At 44.6% G+C, this 16,019-nt stretch overlaps 1 long non-coding RNA gene across 1 annotated transcript; it reads right to left on the bottom strand.

The window, feature by feature from the left end:
• Nucleotides 1–268: 268 nt before the first annotated feature.
• On the bottom strand, nt 269–15,604 carry LOC119929476. The gene is made up of 4 exons (XR_005451560.1): nt 15,522–15,604; nt 14,688–14,846; nt 7,336–7,472; nt 269–321 (listed from the first exon to the last, which is right to left on the bottom strand). It is a non-coding gene; the product is annotated as an uncharacterized LOC119929476 (long non-coding RNA).
• Between the last annotated feature and the right edge of the window lie 415 nt (nt 15,605–16,019).

Genomic DNA, 16,019 nt, shown 5'->3' with positions numbered 1-16,019 from the left:
CCACAGGTCAAGAGGCCCCACAGAGTGAAAGGGGTAGAAAAATAATAACTGTGGTATTAAGTACTTTCTATGTGCCGGCATTATACTAAGTGCTGTGGTAGATACAAAATGATCGCGTCAGACACAGTCCCTCTCCCACATAGGGCTCACAGTCTAAGGGGGAGGGAGAACAGGGGGAAACTGGGGCCCAGAGAAGTTAAAGTGTCTTACCTAAAGTCACGCAGCAGGCAAGTGGCTGAACTGGGATTAGAACCCAGGTCCAATGACTCCCAGATCTGGGCTTTTTCCACTTGGGCACCTAGTAGGAGAGGGCTGGAGGGGCTGTCATAAGAGAGGAAAAAGACAGTGTGGCTTAATGGACAGGACGTGGGCCTGGGAATCAGAGGGAGTCATAGTAAGAGGAAGTAGGATTAATCACCATTCTACAGATGAGGAAACTGAGGCACAGGGAACTTAAGGGACTTGTCCAAGTTCACCCAGCAGACATGTGGCAGAGCAGGGATTAGAATCCATGTCATTGAGAAGCAGCGTGGCTCAGTGGAAAAGACCACGGGCTTTGGAGTCAGAGGTCATGGTTTCAAATCCCGACTCTGCCAACTGTCAGCTGTGTGACTTTGGGTAAGTCACTTAATTTCTCTGGGCCTCAGTTACCTCATCTGTAAAATGGGGATGAAGACTGTGAGCCCACTGTGGGACAACCTGGTCACCTTGTAACCTCCCCAGCGCTTAGAACAGTGCTTTGCACATAGTAAGAGCTTAATAAATGCCATTATTATTATTATTTAACTCCCAGGCTCTTGCTCTTCTCCACTAGGTCACTCTGCTTCTAGTAGTAGTAGTAATGGAATTTATTCAGTATGTGGTCAGGGAACATGTCAATTAACTCTGTTATATTGTACTCTCCCAAGAGTTTAGTACAGTGCTCTGCACACAGTAAGTGCTCAATAAATATGCTTGATTGATAACTGGGTCCAGTGCACTGTACTAAGCACTGGGAGAGAATACACAATAAGAAATTAGAAAAACACACAGACATAATCACCCCTTCTCCCCAACCGCCCCAGCCCAGCCCCCTTTGTCCCACATATAGAGAAATAATAAGGGACCTTGGTTAAGGTCACACAGTGGTGAGGACAAAATTCCTCAGCTCCCCCCCCCCATCACCCCAAATCACTCCCTTTGGTCTACCCTCCCTCCCCACCTCATAGCCCTTGTGTATATATGTACATAGATATAATTTTATTTATTTATATTAATGCCTGCTTACTTGTTTTGATGTGTATATATCCATAATTCAATTTATTTATACTGATGCTTTTGATGCCTGTTTACTTGTTTTGCTGTCTGTCTTCCCACTTCTAGACTGTGAGCCCGCTGTGGGCAGGGATCGTCTCTCTTTGTTGCTGAATTGTACTGTCCAAGCACTTAGCACAGTACTCTGCACAGAGTAAGTGCTCAATAAATATGACTGAATGAATGAATGAACTCAGATGTCCTGACTCCCCACTCTGTGGTCTTTCCACTAGGCAGTCCTGCTTCTCAATTTGGCAGTTACCCTCAGTTACCAGTACAAGGCAGTCAGAACAGATCCAGGCCCCACCTCACACTCACAGACTGTGAATCTTATGTGCTATACACTCTGCATCCAACCTGATTACCTTGTAGATATATAACTTACCCCCAGGAGCTAATGGTTAATAAGCAATTTTACAGTTTTATAGGGGAGGAAAAAGGAAGATCAAAACACAAACATGAAAGTGCGTGACATCTATGAACGCCTAGAAATGAAATTAACAAGCCCAAAGAAAAGAAACATATTCACATAAAAGCTACCCAGGTACACATGTGCCCAGGCCCATTGGAGTCTCCCACCACACTAATGGGATAACAATCCCCAAAACTCCTTTTCTTCCAAAATGAAATTTTTCTCACTACTGGCCCAAACACATGAGTCTTTTTGCCCATGGAAGCTTGGCTCTAGGTCCTGTAAAGAGCTAATTCCAAGTGCAATGAAACTGTAGCCTCTTGCCAAAAAGAAACATCCCCCTTTTCCACTTCAAGATTCTTTGGAAGCTCATTACAACAGCTATCTGTCAGCGTTTGCCCAGGCCAGGAATTCCCTGGGAATATGATCAGGGCCAAACATCATGTTTGTCTTTTGTTTCAAATCCTTTTGGAATGTCAATGGGCACAGGAGTTGTTTGATCGATATTTCAATTTAAAGAAAATTGTTCATTTTATTTTCCCCGAGATACAATTTTGATTCCCTGAACCCCGTCTCCTAATTTCAATTTTTATTTCCTTTTTAATGAAGAATAATGAAGATTAATATGTGAATTTCAGGCAGTAAATTTAAAAAAAAGAGAGACAAGGTGGCAGCAGGGAAGAGCTCCCGATTCTGGGAGTCAGGGGACTCGAGTTCTAGTGCCGGTTCTGCCACTGGTAGGCTGTGTGACCTCGAGAAAATTCTTCACCTCTCTGGGCCTCAACTTCATCATCTGTATGATGATATTAATACCTGCTTCTCCCTATCTCACAGGAATGTTGAGAGGGTAAACAGGGGGTCAGTAATGTGAAAGTGCATTGAAGTGCTACATAAAAACCAAGGTGGTAATAACAATAATAATGACAATAATAAGGATAACATCCTTATAGTGTGGCAAAATTATGGGGCTTCTAGGTTTCACACTGTAAATAAATCAATGGCATTTAATGAGCACGTCATGTGTGCAGAACACTGCTCTAAGCACTTGGGGGAATACAATACACCAGAGTTGGGAGACATGTTTCTTGTCTTCAAGTAGCTTACTGCCTAGAGGGTGGAATTTACAGCCTAGATGGAGCATCAGACCTTCCTGCCAGCCCGTTTTGGAAAGGCTCCAACTTCTTGTCATTTTCCATATCATTTGTTTAGGTCCTTCATGTTTCTCTGCTTCAGTTTCCCACCCACCTCTGCAAACCTCTCTGCTGATGGTGCAGTGCTGTGTATCTGGATGGGAATGGAGTCAAGCTCATTGTGGGCAGGGAACGTGTCTATCAACTCTGTTAGATTGTCCCAAGCACTTAATAAAGTACTCTGCAAACAGTAAGGACTCAATAAATATGATTGATGTGGATGTGGAGAGGTCACTGCTAAAATTCGTCTGAGTCCTTGACCTCGAATGTCCACTGTGGACTAATTGTTGTGCAGAGATTGAACCTAAACTTAATGGATTTGTGCAGTGAGGACACAAGATTATGAAAAATGAATGTCAGAAATATTCTTGTGGACAAACCTTCTTCATGAACTGAATGCCCAGAATCAAAGTTTTTAGTTCAATAAGGATTGCATCATTCTTGCTATTATTATTAATCCCAATAACAACAGCAATTATACTCAGTGTTTATTAAGGTCTTACTATGTGCCAAGCATTGGGCTAAGCCCTGGGGTGGATACAAGATAATCAGGTTGGACCCAGGTCCTGTCCCACATGAGGCTCCCCCTCTAGACTACAAGCTCGTTTTTTTTAAAATGACATTTACTAAGCACTTACTATGTGCAAAGCACCGTTCTAAGCGCTGGGGGGGTTACAAGGTGATTGGTTGTCCCACGGGGGGGGGCTCACAGTCTTAATCCCCATTTTACAGATGAGGTAACTGAGGCACAGAGAAGTTAAGTGACTTGCCCAAAGTCACACAGTTGACAATTGGCAGAGCAGGGATTTGAATCCATGACCTCTGATTCCAAAGTCCGTGCTCTTTTTCACTAAGCCAAGCTGCTTCTAGAGATATCTGCTAATTTTGATCTATGGTACTCTTCCAAGCACTTAGTACAGTGCTCTGCATGTAGTAAATGTTCAATAAATACCACTGATTGATTGACTGGTTGCTTGATTGTGTAGAAGGGAGAACAGGTATTGAATCCCCATTTCACAGATGAGGCACAGAGAATTTAAATGACTTACTCTAGGTCACACAGCAGAAACATGGCAGAGTGAAAACTTGAACCCAGGTTCACTGACTTCCAGACTGTCTCCACCGTGGCTCAGTGGAAAGAGCCCGGGCTTTGGAATCAGAGGTCATGGGTTCAAATCCTGGCTCTGCCAACTGTCAGCTGTGTAACTTTGGGCAAGTCACTTCACTTCTCTGGGCCTCAATTACCTCATCTGTAAAATGCGGATTAAGACCATGAGCCCACTATAGGACAACCTGATCACCTTGTAACCTCCCCAGGGCTTAGAACAGTGCTTTGCACATAGTAAGCAATTAATAAATGCCATTATTATTATTATTATTATTTCTATTATTATTATTATTACCTATCCACCGCCTCCCATTAACCCATTTAGCATTAACACTTTCAGACAACTGGACCCGGCGTGAAAAACATAGCCCCCACTTGGAAAACGACAGATAAGTTCCAGATAACGACAGACAAGCAGCATGGCTCAGTGGAAAAGAGGCCGGGCTTGGGAGTCAGAGGTCATGGGTTCAAATCCTGGCTCCACCAATTGTCAGCTGTGTGACTTTGGGCAAGGCACTTAACTTCTCTGGGCTTCAGTGACCTCATCTGTAAAATGGGGATTAGGACTGTAAGCCCCCGTGGGACAACCTGATCACCTGGTAAGCTCCCCAGCGCTTAGAACAGTGCTTGGCATGTAGTAAGCGCTTAATAAATGTCATCATTACTACTATTATTATAAGTTTAAGTCTGATCCCAAATGCTTTGGGACCGAGAACCAAAGTGGAAGAAGCGGATCCTGGAACTGATGGCATAGGCAAACTAGTCAGGCTCTCCCTCCCTCACCAGTGGTGTTCCCTCCAGGGTCTGGAATGGGACAAGGGAGCATTTGAGAAGGGGCTTGGATCACACACCTTGCTACAGTCAAGAACTTGGGTGTCCTCACAATTGGGGAGTCTGGCTCTCGCTCTCTCTCTCTCTCCCCTCACTGGATCATAGCAGGGTCCCCAGCACCCAGATCATTCACCAGGATCCGCAGTGGGGACTGGGAGTCAGAGGACCTGAGTTCTAATCCTGGCTCTTCCACTAGTCTACTCTGTGATCTTGGGCAAGTCACTCCACTTCTCTGTGCCACAGTTACCACATCTATAAAATGGGCATTAAGAGTGTGAACAGGAACAATGTCCAACCTGCTTCCTGATTTACTTGTGTCTACCCAGCGTGGCTCAGTGGAAAGAGCACAGGCTTTGGAGTCAGAGGTCATGGGTTCAAATCCCAGCTCTGCCAACTGTCAGCTGTGTGACTTTGAGCAAGTCACTTAACTTCTCTGGGCCTCAGTTACCTCATCTGTAAAATGGGGATTAAAACTGTGAGCCCCCCGTGGGACAATCTGATCACCTTGTAACCTTCCCAGGGCTTAGAACAGTGCTTTGCACATAGCGCTTAACAAATACCATCATTATTATTGTTATTACCCCACGGCTTAGTACAGTGCCCAGCATATAGTAGATGCTCAACAAATACCATTTTTTTTTAAAAAGAAAGATAGACCCCACATAGGCTCCATCCAATGATTTCCTCTTACCACTGGACATTATCTGCGTCATCCCTCTGGCCTGACTGGTGCTGTGAGAGTCACTGATTTGGAAATGTCGGCTTTATTCTCACCTAAATCCTGGATCGGGTCACCACTGTCTCCAGCAAGAAGAAAGAGACTGTCTCACCCAGCTTTGTCTCTCCCTCCCAGGCCAACAGTCCTCATCCCTATCTCCTTTCACACGCTCCACTTCATCCTCCCTTAAAGATAATTTCCTCACTCCGTGGTCGCAAATAGTCTCCCGCCCCCGTCCCCTCAGAAACAACCGTTCAGAGGAATAAGGTCATCCCTGATTGGGGTCAGAGCCAACCCGCGCTCTGATTGTATATCTAAGCCGGGCCCTTTTCAGGGAAGCCATATTTCCCCTTCCAAATACAGCGAGGCGATCCTTAGCCCTGATTGCCAGTTAGCAGCTCTCTGTCAGGCTGCCATTAACCCTGGGGGAACTCCATTTTCCAACAGCTCTGCTGAGATTTCCCACTGAGATAGCTTTTTTTCTCGTCCTCTGGGAGGGATTCTACTGGGGAAGATTGAGGTTCGGCCTCCCGCGGCTCCATGGAACGGATTGACCAAGGTGGATTCTGGCGAGAGGATCCTGCGGAACCAGGGAGAGAAATGTTCCGGGTGGGGCAGATGCGGAGGGAGGGAAGCAGGGGCGAAGAGGGAATGATGGACCTGGAAATAGAGGAAAAGGAGCCAGGCTAAAAGAAACACCACCACACCCAACCAGGGCTGACACGTGACAGGGACGTATTTGCATTTGGTTAGATACTAGACCCTCCAGAGGTTTCTGTCTGTGGTCATTCTGAAACACACAAGTTGCTTTTATTTGGTTCAGAAGGGGTCTCTCCTGCTGATGATTGAGCTAATCGAAACCTTGCACACTGGTATTTATTGTGTGCTAGGCATTGTACTAAACACTGGGGTAGATACAAGCTAATCAGGTTGGGCACAGTCCCTGTTCCACATGGGGCTCACCATCTTAATCCCTATTCTACAGATGAGGTAACTGAGGCAAAGAGAAGTGAAATGACTTGGCCAAGGTCAAACAGTAGACAAGTGGCGGAGCAGAGATTAGAACTCAGGTCCTTCTGACTCCCAAGCCTGTGCTTTATCCACTAGGCTGAGCTGCTTCCTTCTTTCTCTTCCTGCCTTCCCACATCCTCTTCTCCTTCCAGCTTCCTCCTCCCTCCTACGCAAACTGGGAACAAGTCTGAGGGACCTAGTGATTGTCTTGGGTTCTAATTCCAGCCCCTCCATTTGGAAGCTGTGTCATCTTGGGCAAATACATTCCTCAACTGGGCCTGCAGCTGCATAATGCAGAATGGGGATGCAATCAATATCTGTTCTCCCTCCTTCTTAGATTATGAGTCCTAAGAGGGACAAGAACCGCATGTGATCACATTGCATCCCCTCCAGGACCTAAGACAGTGCTGGCCATATAGAATGCACTTAACGAATATCACCGTTATTACTATTATTATTGTTATCATCATTACAATTGGCAAAATAATAGGGACCAATGGCATTGCTTACAGCAAAAAGATCACTTTAGACCCGAAACGCCTCAATTTGTTCCAAGATTTAGATATGCCTTAGAGCCTAAAAAGGCAGAGGAGGCAGAAAAGCAAGACACCATTTTCAAATGACTTCTGAACTGACAGCAAGGAGCATGGAGAAAGGAAGCTGTAATAACGTTTAAGCGAGAGTTTAAAATACATTCCTTCAGGGACATGTCTGGCCCTGGATTAGATAAGGAGATAAGCAGGACAAGTTTAAAGGAAAAGCTCAGAGGTACCTGCTCACACTGAACGACGATTTGGAACTTGATTCGGATTCTCGGAATCTCCTGGAGTAGCCTCCTAGCTTGACTGGGTAAACCAGTTTAATTGCTTCGCTTGGTGATGTGACTCTTAAGATTTTCTTCAAAGGCCACTGAGGAGAGAATAATCTTGTGAGGATGGGCTTCATGCTTTATACTTAAAATTTCTGGTGAAAAGGCATGATTTAACTGAGTGGGAAACCTAAATCCCCTGGACTTTCGGGCAGGCGATAGAAACAGCTCAAACTTTAACTCTATCACATCCTTGTGATGGAATGCAAGGGCTGCCAATCTACTCTCTTCACATGCAGGTTCAACAGCTTCAGTTATCACTCAAAACACCAGTGTTCTCAGTTGGTTAAGTCTGGACAGGAAACAGCTACATTGAAAGTTGGGTATGTTTTCTGAAGAAAACCAAGTGCCGGCTGTCGGTGGAAACTGCTATTTAGAAGTCCTCGGGAAAGTTTCTCTAGGGCTTTGGCCTTTCTTTAGTTTGGACCAGTTTCAGGAAGACATTTCTATCCTAAGTCCTTTGAGGAACAGCTCAAAGAAGACTCCCAGATGAGGAATGGTGTTCAGGAGTCACTGTGAAGTCAAGACATGGATATAAGCTATGATCTTAACCCCAAACGGGCCCTTCTCATTCACCACCTTTTCTCTCTGCCTGGAGAAGCAGCCAAGTGGAACGGACACATAACTGGGATTCAGGAGACCTGGTTTCTAATCCCAACCTGCCACAGGGACTGCATCAGATTGGATTATGTTCTTTTTCTCCAGGGCTCAGTACGTACAAGTGGCATGGCCTAGTGGAAAGAGTTCGGTCCTGGAGTCAGTTGATCTGTAATCCCGACCTGCCACGGGGACTGGATCGGTTTTGATTATTCCCTCCTTCCCCAGTGTTTAGTAGGTATTAGCAGTGCGGCCCAGTGGAAAAACCATGGCCTGGATTCAGCAGACCAGGGTTTTAATTCTGGCACCGCTACTGATCTGCTGTGTGACCTGGGGCAAAGTCATTTCACTTCTCTGTACCTCATCAGTAAAATGTGAATTAAATCCTACTCCCTCCTATCTAGACTGTGAGCCTGACGTAGGACAGGGACTGGGTCCAACCTGATAACCATGTACCTACCCGAGCGCTTAGAACAGTGCTTGGCACAGAGTAAGCACTTAACAAATGGTGTTAAATAATAGTGATTATAATGGCATCTATTAAGCACTAACAACAAGGTAACCATTTCTAAGGATGGGACTGATGCATGACTGACCCTCTCGTCAATAGCATTTGCACATAAAGATAAGTCCTCTTGTTATCTAGTGACACAAATCTTTTAGGTCTCTGAAAACTGAAATTTGAGTTCTGGCCATAGTAACACATGGACCAAATTTGCATGGGTGGATAGGGAGGAAAAAACATCCACATATTTCTCACTGAAACGAATTCATAGTGTCAGAGAGCTTCTGAAATCTTGTGGGTATTTTTAAGGATTGTCTAATTTCTCTATTGAGCAACCAAGTCTACCTATTGGCACCTATCGAGTGAAGAGTGCTGTGCAATGTGCTTGGGAGAGTACAACTGCATTAATAGAATCCTTGGCTATCCCAGAGGAATTTACAAGCTTACAATTTAATGGGGGAGATGGGCACAATTAATCAGAGAAGGCAGAAGTAGGGTACTGGGTTCTCACGACCAAACTAAAAGTCTATAGAGTCAGTGTTGTCCACATTTCTCTAAGTCTGGAGTCACATTTTTAAAAAATGGTATTTATTAAGCAAGGACTATGTGCCAAGAACTATATTAAGCACTTGCATAGATACAAGCTACTCAGTTTGGTTACAGTTGATGAACCACCTGGGGGTCACAAACAACCTCCATTTTACAGATGAGGGAACTGAGACACAACTTCTCATGATTGCACCTGGAGATTTCGAGTACTGTCTCAGCTACGGGAGGGAGAGTCAAGCAGAGGCCTATCCATCCCATTCCTAGCTTGGCCAGTGGCTAGCGAGTGGAAGGCAATCTGCTACAAGTCAAAAGTCACCTGTGTTGGGCAGCAGCAGCATGAGACAGAGTTGATGGTGGAGTTGACTCAACTCGAATGAGTGGAAGCAGGCCTCAGTCAAGCTGAGGAGCCAGGATTAGAACCCAGATCCTTTTGATTCCCAGGCCCATGCTCCAACCATTAGGCGATGGTGCTTCTCCATACCACAATTATTTATTATAATTCATTCAGTCATATTTATTTAGCGCTTACTGTGGGCAGATTATAATTATTACCATTATCATCTAAAGGGACATAAAAAATGATCTTTGGCCTCTGGGAGCTTTCAATTTAACAGAGATTCTAAAGCCCACCACCTCAGTCAGGATTTACGCAGAATAATAGAGCCTAAGTGGCTTTGTCTGTCCAGAGTCTGTTGCGTTCACTCTCCCCAGGTTATCCTCCAGGTCCCTGTGACATCAAAATGGAGCGACAACCCTCTAGATGTGAGTCAGGGCTCCCGGAGCCTTATACAAAGCACTTCTTAGAGCAGGATGTACATTTGCAATTTATTATGCAGAAAGAGGTCCTCCATTACTTTGCATTCTCCTGGGATTTCTTCTATGTTCTAATAGTGTTTTATATCTTTTAATTCCTCCCCATTTATTAAATAATTGGCACACCAAAGAGATCAATTGAATAATGTTATACTTCCTGATGATCATTTCTCGAGAGCTATTCTCTTAATACCTTTTAAATTATGAACAACTGTAACTGTTGGTATTCAAATGCAGGCCCTCGTTCCATCAGAGAAACCATCACTCACCCGGAGTGAGCAAACCAAAATCTACAGTCTCAAGGAGGGTGATGCATCGCCAGCTCTCGCACTCCTCCCACATCCTGGCACTCCCTCCCTCCCGTATCTGACAGACCACAGCTCCCGTCACCTTCAAATCCTTCCTTATTTCCCATCTCCTCCAACAAACTTCCCCCAGTTGATTTCCCAGAGCCCCGAGTCACCTCATTTCTTCCGCAGGGGCTCAGTACTCACTGCTGGGGAGGCAGATGACCCAATGGTTAGAGCACGGGCCTGGAAATCAGGAGGACCTGGGTTCTAATCCCAGCTCTGCCACGTCTGCTGTGTGATTGGGGAAGAAGCAGTGTGGCTCAGTGGAAAGCACACGGGCTTTGGAGTCAGAGGTCATGGGTTCAAATCCTGGCTCTGCCAATTGTCAGCTGTGTGACTTTGGGCAAGTCATTTAACTTCTCTGTGCCCCAGTTACCCCATCTGTAAAATGGGGATTAAGGCTGTGAGCCCCACGTGGGACAAACTGTTCACCTTGTAACCTCCTCAGTGCTTAGAACAGTGCTTTGCACATAGTAAGCACTTAACAAATACCATCGTTTTTATTATTATTACTCCTCAGTTACCCCACCTGTAAAATGGGGATTAAGAATGTGAGCCCAATGAGGGACAGGGATTGTGTCCAACCTGATTAACTTCTACCTACCCCAGGGCTTAGAACAGTGTTTGGCACATAGTAAGCACTTAACAAGTACCATTATTATTATTTTTTATTTTTATTTTTGCGGGCCGGCTGAGAGATCAACGGCCAGACCTCTGGTTGAATTGGTGTTTACTAAGTGATAAACAGCCAGGCTTTTCAGTGACTTAGTGGATCCCAGCTCCATATCCACTTGGAAGCCCCTTCACTGTGAAATCACACCTCCTCTTCGATACTTTTCTTTTTGGTATTTTAAAGCATTTTCTATGTGCCAACCACTTTACTAAGGGCTGGGGTAGATATAAGATAATCAGATCCCACTAGGGGCTTACATTTCTAAGTAGGCGAGAGAATGGGTACTAAATCCTCATTTTGTAGCTGAGGGTACTGAGATCCCTAGCAGTGAAGTGACTTGTCCAAAGTTACACAATACTTTAGGGGCAGAGCTGGCATAAGAGCCCGGATCCTCTGACTCCAAGGCTGTGCTCTTTCAACTAGGCCATGCTGCTTCTTGGATTATTCTTTAATCTACCCAATCCACATTCTCACTTGCCACTTTGTGACTTCTGCTTCACCGAAACTCTTGGGGACTCACTCCTCTACCGCCTCAGAAGCGGCTGTCTTTAAACTGTGTTGCGTCCCCCTATTTGAAATTTATTTTAGAGACCGTGAGCCCCACGTGGGACAAGGGACTGTGTCCAACCCGATTTGCTTGTATCCACACCAGCGCTTATCACAGGGCCTGGCATACAGTAGACAATTAACAAATACCATATTAATTATTACCAAACACCATACTTGTAATAGCCAAATTCCATAATACCATTTATGAATTTATGAACAGAGCAGCCCCAGTACCAGAAAATGAAAAATGGTATTAACCAATACCATAATAATTATTACTATCTGTCTCCCCTATTAGGTTGTAAGCTCAGTGAAGGCAGGGATTTTGTCTATTAACTCTATTGTACTTGCCAAAGTACCCAGTGCAGGACACTCAACAAATAGTATTGATTGGTCGATGAATTCTGGGTGAATGATGAGGAATGATTGATTGGTGGTCCAGAGGAGGGACTGAGGGGGTGGTAAAGATGGCATCCAGGCCCAAAAGAAGAGGCCTCAGTCCCCAGCCCCCACAAAATATCCCAAACCTGCCTAGACCACCCACATGCCAGTCTGGATCCCTGGTAAACCCTGAAGCAAAAATTCATTTAAATGTCTTTTTTAAACACGACTGATCCCAAAGTGTTCATACACCACCCATATACGTCTAACAGAAGGAGGAGACATTTTAGAAAATGCAGAATTCTGGCTAAATACAAAGGAGAACACCCTTATGATCTAAAAATGAAATATCCCCATGCATCACGAAATATGAATTTTACATAGCAGTCCCAGTATTGGAGAAAGAAAAATGACAAACAGCTCTTGGCCTGTATGAGCACCAAATTAAGGTCCTCTGAGAGGAGTGAAATAATTACACTTTTAATTTGTGTACCATGGGTCATTTTAAATTAAGGCTTCAATATGCACATCATATCACCACTCCCAGTTTAGGCAATCATTATTTGTCGCATTTTACACTTGGCAAAATTCAGGAAACAGAGAGGTTAACTGACTTGCATAGCAAAAAGATAAATGCTAATGAATGAAAGAGCTGGGAATCAAATCGCCTCTCCCTCCTGACTGTCAGCTCAGTTCTGGGCCAGCCACACTGCCTACAGTGCCTTCTAAAATGCCATGACAGAACGAATTAAATCTCACCAAAATGCTTTGTTACCTATTGTAATCCTTGTGTTTGAGCTCGACGACAAAGAAGTCCTTCTCCGACGCAGACTAGGATCCACTCTAGTGCCCCATGTGTCCCCGGAACCTTGATAATAATGGGGTGTCCCTCTGTCACACAAACTCCAAGCCACGTGGCTCCACTCATTCATTCATTCAATCGTACTTACTGTGTGCAGAGCACTATACTAAGAGCTTGGGAAGTACAAGTCGGCAACATATAGAGGCAGTCCCTACCCAACAACGGGCTCACAGGCTTCAAGTTGGTGAATCTGGCTACAAGGTGAAGATCGAGAAACCGGATTCCCAGATTACTGAGAAGACCTAGCAGAGTTGGCATGGCAGTGGGAACATTGGAGGAAGGTTCAAGAGTGATGAACAGATATCACTGGAGACTGAGGGGAGCCAACTTCCTGGTCAACCACCAACTGGAAGCCACAGAATCCAGTTGAGAGCACAGGGACTAATAATAATAATAATAATAATGATGGTTCATGCCAGTGGGCTAAGGACAGCTGAACGCATCCACTAGGGGTGGGTTTACGTAAATCAACAGATGTGTTAAAATCCTACACGGGTAGTGGCCCACCTTCAGAGTCTGGAGCCACAGCCATGTGTGGAGGCCTCCTGGTAGGAAGTGAGATTAGAGGGGCCTGACTGAGAGTGAGCTGTGGGCCCTGATTTCTCTCTCTGGGAATGGAAGCACAATTCAAAAATAAAGGAGCAAAATTAGGTTATCAGTTGTCCCAATTTGGCAGGAAAATCCTGAAATGTCAGGCTCTCGATCTATCCATCAGTCAAATCCAACAGTCAAATCCATCAGTAACATTCATTCATTCAATTGTATTTACTGAGCGCTTACTGTACTAGCACTTAGAAAGTACAATTCAGCAACAGAGACAATCCCTGCTCACAATGGGTTCACAGCCTAGAAGGGGGGAGACAGACATCAAAACAACTAAACAGGAATCAATAGCATCAATATAAATAGAATTATAGATATATACACTTCAAAACAAGTAAATAGGCATTAATATAAATAAATAGAATTATATATATGTGAATGCTACTGATCCCGAAGGCCACCAGTGAAGTATAGAGCTCTCCCTTTCCCGATATCTGAGGCCACTTAAGAGACGGGTGTATTGATTGAGCATTTGCTGTAGTGTACTGTATTTTTCCATCAATCAATGGTCTTTATTGAGTATTTACTGTGTGCAGAGAACTGTACAAAGCAGTTGGGAGAGAACAACACAATGAGACGGTAGACACGATCCCTGCCCACTTAGGCCGTGAGACACAATGTGGGACGGGGACTGCATCCGACCTGATTAACTGCCCCAGTGCTTAGTACGGTGCTTGACACATAGTAAGTGCTTAACAAAGCCTATTTAAAAAAAAATAAAACAAAAACCAGAAGCTTACAGTCTAGAGGAACTTAAACTCAGGAGAGTAAAACAGAGTTAGTAGATATGACCCCAGCCCAGGAGAGTGTAGATGAGGTAAGGTTAGAGTGTAGAACAACCTCCTCTTTACGCATTCTCCTCAAAGAAACTTTGGCACTCCGAGTTGTATTTCTGATCCCTCCCTACCACATTTTATTAAGATAATTTTAAATCTCAGAAGATCCATCTCCAGTTTGGAGTTTGGGAGACTGTCATATTCAGGATATTGTATTTTTGAAGCAAGGAAGTGCTAAATGATATGGAATATTGCCAAACTTGGATTAATAATAAAATGTTGAGAGTCCTTGGACTATAATAAAAAAAAAGTAAGATTAGTCAGTGACAAAGGTCTGGGTATGAGGAACCAATTCAAAAATACATTGAATCCAGAGGTAAAATGTTCTATATTATTCTCAGGTTAAATTTGTAATTATATCCGCAGAGTAATTCTTATCAGGGAAAGACACATGCCTTACCAAAATAAAAGTTCAGTAATGAAAAATGTGAAAAATATAATGATGTCCTTCACCCTGTTCCAAGACAACTCCGTTAATTTTGAAGGAACTGCTTAACCTGTCTGAAGGCCCGGGGGATTTTTCCATCTCTTTACTTACTCCTCTTTGATCAGGTAACTCCAATAAAATCCAGCATCTGAAAACTTCCTAATTTGATTGGCTGTCATTCTTCCAGGCCTCTTCAGGATATTCTCAAAACCACTGCATTCATCAGCAACACGCAAGAAAATTGAAGATGGAATCTACGGGGAAAGGACACTGTGCAGAAAGAGAGACGTGCACAATCGTTACGCTTTGGTAGCTCAGATGAAAATAAGAGGCCTAGGTAAATATATAAATCAATTAGAGGTGCAGGCGTACGGTGAGAAGGGAGCACTGAACAGGCTGTGAGGGCAGCGTGCCTGGCATTAATCAATTGGTCATATTTACTGGGCACCACTGCGGACAGAGTGCTGCCCTGGTTGATCCCGGGTGTCCAGGATGGGCAGAGCTAGGTCCTGGGTGCTTGGAAGAAGTCAACCAAATCAGTCAATTGGTAAAAGAAAAAAAAACACAATCCATGCCCAGGGGCAATGGACCCTCATAAACCACTGATGCCAGGACCCACTCCTTTTTCTTTTTTTAATGGTATTTGTTAAACACTTACTATGTGCCCAGCACTGTATTAAGCACTGGGGTAGATTTAAGGTAATCAGGTTGGACACAATCTGTGCTCCGCATGGGTCAGATCGGAAACTCACAGCTTCAATGGGCCCCTGAAGAGTGCCTGGAAGGCTAAGCTGTTATGGAGCTCAAAGTTCTTCTGACTCAGGGAAGGGAAGGGGTGGTTGGCTTCGGACCCTAAGCCAGAACCCTAGGGTCAGGCTTTTGGACACCATTATCAGATGTGATAGCAGAAAAGCTGGCATCGGAGCCTTCCCACCTCCACCTTACCTGTTCCCATGGTCTCGGGGAGGAGAGAGGAGGTGGAGACAGGATGCGCAAGATAAGAGATCAGGCTGAGAATCCTGATGATCTACAAAAGAGAAGCAGCATGGCTTAGTGGATAGAGCATGGCCATGGGAGTCAGAAGGATCTGGGTTCTAATCCAAGCCCCGCCACTTGTCTATTGTGTGACCTCGGGCAAGTCAGTTCACTTCTCTGGGCCTTAGTAATCTCATCCGTAAAATGGGGATTAAGACTGTGAATCGTAGGTGGTATAGGGACTATATCCAACCTGATTATCTTGCATCTACCCCAGTACTTAGAATAGTGCTTGGCACATAGTAAGTGAGAAGTAGCGTGGCTCAGTGGAAGTAGCACGGGCTTGGGAGTCAGAGGTCATGGGTTCAAATCCCGGCTCCACAACTTGTCAGCTGTGCGACCTTGGGCAAGTCACTTAACTTCTCTGTCCCTCAGTTACCTCATCCGTAAAATGGAGATAAAGACTGT

Source organism: Tachyglossus aculeatus, chromosome 6 (assembly GCF_015852505.1).
Source record: "Tachyglossus aculeatus isolate mTacAcu1 chromosome 6, mTacAcu1.pri, whole genome shotgun sequence".
Taxonomy (NCBI): Eukaryota; Metazoa; Chordata; class Mammalia; order Monotremata; family Tachyglossidae; genus Tachyglossus; species Tachyglossus aculeatus.
Note: the sequence above shows the minus strand (reverse complement) of the source record. Positions and strands in the feature narration are given on the sequence as shown.